The 8,179-nt window shown below is 41.9% G+C and overlaps 1 long non-coding RNA gene across 1 annotated transcript; it reads right to left on the bottom strand.

Moving 5' to 3' along the window:
- Nucleotides 1–1,515: 1,515 nt before the first annotated feature.
- Nucleotides 1,516–2,793, bottom strand: LOC122460657. The gene is made up of 3 exons (XR_006282102.1): nucleotides 2,662–2,793; nucleotides 2,161–2,304; nucleotides 1,516–1,542 (listed from the first exon to the last, which is right to left on the bottom strand). It is a non-coding gene; the product is annotated as an uncharacterized LOC122460657 (long non-coding RNA).
- Between the last annotated feature and the right edge of the window lie 5,386 nt (nucleotides 2,794–8,179).

Below are 8,179 nucleotides of genomic sequence, written 5' to 3'. Positions count from 1 at the left end.
CTGAATGAAAAATATAACGGCTACTGAATTCCATTCCAGATATAGATGCATTTAACTGTTGGGCAAAGTGATTCCTGTTTATGGGACGCTTCAAGATTAAAGGCCCTATAAAACAGGACCAATTTTACTATGCTCCACACATATAACCTGCAGCTGCATTAGGGGCAAAGCAGGACGACATTTACACCAGTTAAATGTTACATGATTCTATTAATTATTTTTGTGAATAACTTTTAGTTCTATGATGGAAGTAAGAAAATAGCATATACAGCAGAATGAGCAAAATCCAGTACTAACACTTCTGAAGGTTGAAACACCTTCAGAGAAGAATCACTACAGTACATGTTACTCTGTTACTTGTCTGTTAAATGTTCCACAAAACATAATCAACTGATTGTGGAAATATTCTTAGCTGCGCAGTATTCACTGCTGACAAAACTGCTATCAAAATGGAATGTTTGACTCTATTTGAAAGTCAACATAACTTATTTTAAATAATGTAAGTATATGTTAATAAAGCTGAAGAAGCTGCTAACCTATGTCATACAGTCAGCTACGAAAATCTAATACTGTTGTTTTGAAAGGTTTCTGTTAAATGACATTAGTAACTGTTACCAATGTGGTAATGAGATAGTATTATTAACTGGATATGGAAAAGATTAAATCTATAGAAAAGACCTAACACTTTTAAGGGATATTAAATAACAAAACAGCTATCTGAAAATATTTCATTCTCCGCACACTTATTCTATGGTATATCATTGCCCCAGTAGGCCAGGTCTTTTACACAATTTTTTCCCCACCTTGTTCTGAAATATAATACAATCATAGAAATGTAGGGCTGGAAGGGACGTTTAGAATCCATCAAATCCAACCTCTTGCACTGAGACAGGACCAAGTATACCTAAAGATCTTTGATAGGATTTCTTAAAAACCTCCAATGATGGGGATTCTACAACCTCCCTTGGAAGTCAATTCCAGAGCTTAATGACACTTATTAGGAAAAACATTTTAACTATATCTAAACTAAATCTCCCTTGCTGAAGATTAAGCCCATTATTTCTTGTCCTATCTCCAGTGAACCTGGAGAACAATTGATTGCAGTCCTTTTTATAACAGCAATTAACATATCTGAAGATTGTGATTTGGCTGGGAAAGTTTAATCCTCAGAAAGAAGACTGAGGGGAGACCTGATAGCAAAGGCCAAATTAACCCCTTCCTGGGTATTAAAGAGTCCAATCAATAAACAGTCTATTTGCCCTCACTATAGCCTTCAGCCCTGGCTCTGGGCCCTTTAAATTCAGCTGGGATCATAAATAAGACTTGTTCTCTTCTTTGAGGTTTATACCACTTTACCCATGGCTGATAGGAGAACCCTGGCCTACGTACTACTCCAGTTTCCAACCCAGGAACCCTATGAACTGTGGCCACATACTGCTTGATTCAATTTGTTGCTGCTGCTGCTTCCCTGGGCATCTTCCTTGCTGGCCCCTTTAACTTCACTTTTACCACAGGGTTAAGGTTCTTAGGTCCTCGCTCTCCCTGAAAAAACAGATATGCAAAATGCAGCCAGAAAATCAACATTGGTTATGCCACAAGCAAAATTTGGGCAGAAAGGAGATCCCTTCTTCATCCTTCTGGTCCTAGCCAGGAACTGACTTGCTAAACCCCTGCAGCTCCTTTTATCTGAGGCCCTGAGTGGCTGTTGTTGGCTCCTCTAGCCTTTGGAGGACCAGGTCTCTGGTTTCCAAAATGGCTGCACCAGAGAATCATCTCTAGGCAAGCCTGGAGGGCACACCTTTGCTGCTCTGTTCCTCTGAGCAGGTTGGGCTGCAGAGAGCTGCAAAAACCGACAAAACCTTTTCACACACTTCTATACCAATATTCCAGTCATGAGACTTATCCAAACAACTTTCTGTGAAACCAGTAAAGTAATAATTTAGCTTATGTACTAATACTGCCAGTTCTTCCTGTTTCCATATTCCTTACATTTGTGTATAGACATTTAAGATATTGAGCAGATTCCCCCACTGATTTCCCTCTTGTTGCTCTGATGACCTTATTGCAATTTCCCATGTGCCCTCCAGCATATAGCTTCTGTTAAGGTTGCCTTTTTATGCTTACCTGTGGGGTTTTTTCACCTGCCCTCTCTGAACCTACTTTAAAGCCTTCCTCACTGAGGTTGGCAAGTGGGTGCATGAAGATGCTCTTCCCCTTCTTCGTTAGGTGGACCCCATCTCTTCTCAGAAGTAAGTGGCACTCATTACTCTTAGAGTGGATGGATCAGTTCTAGGATGGTAATTCCTATGTATTAAAAGACAAAGAAATAAGCCTAGTGTTTAAATGTAATAATATTGATATTTAGTTCATATATTTTTTGTGACATTATTACTATTTGTATTGCAGTAGTGCCTAGGAGTCCTTAGTCATGGCCCAGGATGCCAACATGCTAGAGTCTGTACAAATATAGAACAAAAAGATGGTCCCTGCAATTTGGAAATGAGGCTAGATTAAAACTCCTGGATAAAAGTAATCATCTTCCAGTTATCAGTAACGTGAGGTATTCCTTGCGTCCTCTTGATTTTTGATCACTGATGCTCTGCACCATTCCCATCGTTTCTGGACTCATAGCATTCTTTTACCATCTAGCACCAAACTTACAAAGTTGAAGGTATGTTCAGCAGGCTCAAGTTCAGTTAGTGCCTCCTTAATTCTCTGTCCACACTTCATCCTTGCTCATAACGATCAGTCCTGCTTTCATGAAGATTTGTTGCTGAGCAGCTTTTCTGCAGCAAGACATTAAAAAAGCGCCTACTTTTCTGTACGCTGCATTAGTAAAAGTCATTGGTGAAGACAGTCTAGTGGCTGGACACAATAGAAGTCTGGCACTTTCAGTATGACTAGATGTTTATTGTGGAAGCTGCTGACTAACTCACAGTAACTAAAATAAATTTTTCCAAAATAGACACCGATGATAAAAACAGATAATCACAGCAGATGGACAATAGAACTATGGAGCACACTCAAGGCTCTGCTAGGTGTACTTCATGGCTTCATTATAACCGGTAAATGGATCTTAAGTCAGACTGTCATCTACTCAAAGCTCTTCCTTATTTTCAAGGCCTGTCTCATCTTACCACTTCAGCTAACATGGCAGTAGTCCATTCACGTGCCTTGGCATCACTTGGCTCTCAGATAACAACTGAGTGCTATTCTGTTAATGTCCTTAGCATCACCATGCTTTCTTGTCCCACCTCTAGTCAGAAGGTCTACCTGGGCAGAGAAATATGATTCCTGTGTGACCACATGCACAGCTCTTCAACCACTCACTGCCCTGGATTCCACACATAGGTGGAGAAATCTTTCCTTAAATGTAGCCAGTCAATAGGGGTTTAGACATATAGGCTCGAGATGATGGAAAAGGAAAAGTATCCAGCTGGTACACAAGCTCACAAAGAAAAACAAACACCTTGAGGTAATTGTGAGCACAGGCCCATATTGGGTCAGTGTTGGCAGATATCACCAAAGAATTCAGTTGTCCTTGTCTACAGTAAATAAGCAAGTTCTTTGAGAATAGGACACTGAGCACTTAAGGCAGGGGTGGGCAAACTTTTTGGCCCAAAGGCCACATTGGGGTGCAAAATGGTATGGAGGGCCAGGTAGGGAAGGCTGTGCATCCCCAAAGAGCCTGGTCCCCGTCCCCTATCCGCCCCCTCCCACTTCCCACCCCCTGACCCGTCCAACCCCCCTGCTCCTTCTCTGACTGCCCCCTCTTCGGAGCCCCCTCCCTTAACCACCCTGGGCCCCACCCACTATCCAAATGTCCCCTGCTCCCTGTACCCTGATTGCCCTCTCCTGGGACCCCCACCCCTAACTGCCCCCCCCCAGGATCCCACCCAACCCCCCCACCCCCTGACAGGTCCCCCAGGATCCCACCCCCTATCCAACCCTCCCTGTTCCCTGTCCTTTGACTGCCCTAACCCTGTCCACACCCCCGCCCCCTGACAGGCCCCCCGGGATCCCTTGCCCCTTTATCTAACCCCCCTGCTCCCCATCCCCTGATCGCCCCTCCCCCAAACCTCTGCCCCATCCAACTGCCCCCTGCTCCCCATCCCCTGTCCGCCCCCCCGGGACTCCCTGCCCCTTATGCAACCCCCCAGTCAGAGCAGCAGGAGCTAACAGCCCCTCTGCCTGGCCAGAGCCAGCCGTGTAGCGGCGTTGCTGCGGGGGAGGGAGACAACGGGGGGGGGGGGGCCGGGGGCTAGCTTCCCTGGCCAGGAGCGCAAGAGCAAGGCAGGACGGTCCTGTGGGCCACATAGTTTGCCCACCTCTGACTTAAGGCAAAAGTCAAATAAATTAAAATCCAGTGTGTTGCTACAGCATAATTTCAACGTAAGAGTCTCATTAGGCAGCAAAGAACATGTGTGGCCTCTGTATTCAGCCTCCCAGTTTAATTGAAAGTTACTATAGAGAAAAAACCCTTTTAAAAACATAGGTACATTTTAAAAGAACTTAAATGGTTTAAGAGCTTAAGACCCATTGACTTTTAATAAGGCTTCGGATCCTAAGTACCTAAGTCCTTGTCTGCACTAGAACAATGTACTGCTTTAAATAGGGCAAGCCCCTAAATCACTAAGGCACTCTTGAAAATGTTACCATGATCAGAGCACATACTCTTAATTTTGGCTCACAGGAATAGCTGTAAAGACAAGTGAGGATACTTAGGGATTGATTCAGACCTCACTTATGCCAGTTTGGCACTTGTATATCCCTACTTGCTTCAGTGAAATTACTCCTGATTCACAATGGACTAAGTGAAAGCAGAACCAGGATTTCAATTTCTGTTCCTCCTTGCCTCAGCTATTCCTTAATAGTCATCACTGGGTGGATTTCTTGTTTTAAGCTCTTTGTTCAGAGTGTAGCACAATGGACCCTCAGTCCTGATTGGGACCTCTGGGACCTTCTGTAACGTAAATAAATAATAATCACAATAATGAATTATAAAGCAAAGAAACAACATTTGGGCGTCAAAAAAGTCATATACATTTTTGAAAAATTGTTTTTATTTTAAAAGTTTACTGTTTATTTTGATCAGCTACAGGTATTTGCAATGTTCACCCTATGGAATGTTGTAGGATTTTTAAGATAATGCAGGATTCCCTTCTGGCACATCTTTTTAAAGAGTCATAGCACCCTGTTATTATTATTTTTCCCATGATGAGGCTAACTTGATAACTATAGCTCTTTGAGATCTCTGGGCAAATGCCTCAGTTCTTTGGGCTACTGCTCACTCTCCTGATCAGGGAACATGCATTAGGATGAAGCCAGATGAGCAAGAGACAAGGTTTAAGAGACATTCAAACATTTTAACCTCACATCCATAGAATGCAGCATCTTGTTTTACTAAGCTTAGAAAAAACATCAGATAAGCCTTTCACAGTCAAGTGTAGCCTGTTTAATATAGTATATAATACACAATAAAATCCTATTTAAATATATATTGGATCTCATACAAACAACAAAAAGGTAATTCTCAGTGTATGTAAACACAGCGAAGGGGAGGGGCGCACTTCTGTTACACAAACTGACCTTTGCAGAATTCTTCAAATTTAGTAATGAAACTGATAGATTCACATGATGCATATGCAGCAAGCCTCTTTGTCTTCATGTCCTTGTGCTCATTATAAAGGCATGGATGCAGAGCATGGTTTACAGAGTGATGATAAAATACACCCTGGCACCTGGGCTCCCTGCAGAGCTCTGAAGATTTATCTGTCTCTAGATGAGGTACTGTACAGGGATAGCTCAATCCCATCATTCTGCTGGTGAACTTAAACCTGGACTTGAAAGGATCTGGCTAGAAGAATAATTTAGTTTTTGCCATTCTAGAGTTTGTCCTCCTGGGTCTGTATTTTAATAAAGGACATCAGTTTACTCAATTGTGCTGACTTGTGTTTTTTGGTTTTGTGATTTAAACTATGTGTATTAAGAGGTCTAATAGTAGTTTTATCTCAAAAAATAAATAAATCCCCTGCTTTAGTTGAACAGAGCATGTCTGCTCTTTGTGCTAACATGCATAGAATGAAGACCTTGAAGAAGGGTACATGGCTGAAACTAGATTTTAAGCAGAGATGCTTAAATCCATGCCACTATATGAACAGTGTTCTAAGCTTTAAATTGGTGCATTACTTACATTTGCAAGGGTATTGAAAATATAAAATCCTTCTTCATACTGTGCACACTAATGTCATGTTAACATGTTTTTTTTAAATGGGACCTTCTTCATCAAATGAGTGCTTTTGAAATGACTTTTTTAATCCAATCTGAAATCTTCCTTCTAATGATTTTAAAACTCACAGGGCCTTCTTTCTTTCAGCAGTTATAACATATATAGAACCAAACTAATCCTCTACATCATGTCTTGTGAATTTCTGAGCCTAATCAATGTTTTGTGGTGGGCAGGTTGTAAAATTCACTATCTCTAACAAATAATTAATTTGAAAGACTTACCTAACATAAAAGTATGATATTAAAAATGAGACTGATGTGAGATTTGGGTTAGTCTGATGTTATGGTTATCATAATCTATTTATATTATGGAAGAACAGAATGGCCCCAGCTGTGATCAAGGCCTCTTTGTGCTAGGCACTGAACAAACAAATAGTAAGAAACAGTTTCTGCCCCAAAGACCTCACAGTTTTAAAAAGACAATACAGATAGCCCTATTTGATGGGGAACTGAGATCCATACTGTACCACACTATGCAAGGCCCCAGTCCTGCTAATATGGATGCAAATGCTTTACTTTAAGCATGTAAGTAGTCCCAAGAAGTCACTAGTGAAGTTACGGTGACTTCAGTGGGATTAGTCACATTCTACTTGTGGGATCAGGGCCCCTGTGATGTCCCCTAGGGCCACACAGGAAGTTTGTGGTAGAGTCAGCAATGGAACCCAGATTGCCTGTGCCCGTCAATGAGCTTACACCAGCAATGAATTTATTTAGGATAATCACTTTAAATCAGGGAGAAAATAACAAACGGATAAACTATTCTTCTGGTACCAGCTATAGCCCATGATTTACAGTTCCACAACTAGTTTCCTTTCCATTCTACAGTATTTCCACTCAGAAACATCGACAGGACACTACTATCCCTCCCTTAAAATTAGAGATGGGTCCAAAGTCCAGGACCCAAGTACCCCTGAATTTTGGAAAATTCCAGATCTAAACTTTGCACCTCAGGCCTACTTCTTATTACAATAAAAATGACTAGAGATTGTATGGATGCAATAATGAGCATCTGCCCTCTCCTATTCCACACAAGTTGGGAGCTCCAAGTTTCTGGTATGCTGCCTAATCACATTCTGTGGTACTACAGAATGAGGATGTTCTTTCACATGGCCAGTTCTTTGTTCATAGCTCTTGATCTTGGGAGACTGATCTCTTCCTGCTTGAGCAGTGTAGATGAGCTCCCAGTTGATTCACTTCAGCTAGACTTCTTTACTTTCCTATGTACACTCTGTGTCTTTAAGGGGCCTACACTTTGAATGGGTAAACCTGGACATGTCTCTGGAGTTGCTTGTTATTGTAGGAAAGTGGAGGAAGAATACGTCAGGGCTCTTTCCATCAAGGAAGGGGTTTGGCATCTGGCAAGCAGCTGGTTCAAGGCTCTTGTCAGGAACGGCAGGGTTTAGCAGATTTGCAGGTACAAACTGGATTTTATGTAACTGGGAACAGTGAGAGGGTTTGGCATCTGTGAAGGAGCTTGGGTCAGAGCTCATTACTGGGGAGGAACTGGGAGGTAGATTGGTTGGTTTTTGCCATAGGAAGAGGATGGCTTAGTAAATGAGGACCTTCAGGTCTCTTTCTGAGGAACTGTTATATAACTATAATAGGATGTCCAGATACTATGGTCATGGGCATCTTGGATGTGTAAATATCAACAGCAATAGCAGTGATTAATAATGAACAATGCAAATGCTTAAATCAGTGAAATGTTCCTGCTTTACAGAGATGGGCAAAATGGCTGTCTTGGTTTTGCCTTCTGGCCTTAAAATCTAAGACTATGTTGCTTTTCAAAAGGAGTGTGATTCCGTATCCAGACCCCAATTTATTGAGCCTCATCGGAACTCATGGGGAAGGTGAATGGGTTGTTGAGTGAAGGGTTCTGGTTCTGGCCCCT

This window comes from Dermochelys coriacea, chromosome 6 (genome assembly GCF_009764565.3).
Source record: "Dermochelys coriacea isolate rDerCor1 chromosome 6, rDerCor1.pri.v4, whole genome shotgun sequence".
Taxonomy (NCBI): Eukaryota; Metazoa; Chordata; order Testudines; family Dermochelyidae; genus Dermochelys; species Dermochelys coriacea.
This window is presented reverse-complemented; position numbering and strand designations above follow the sequence as displayed.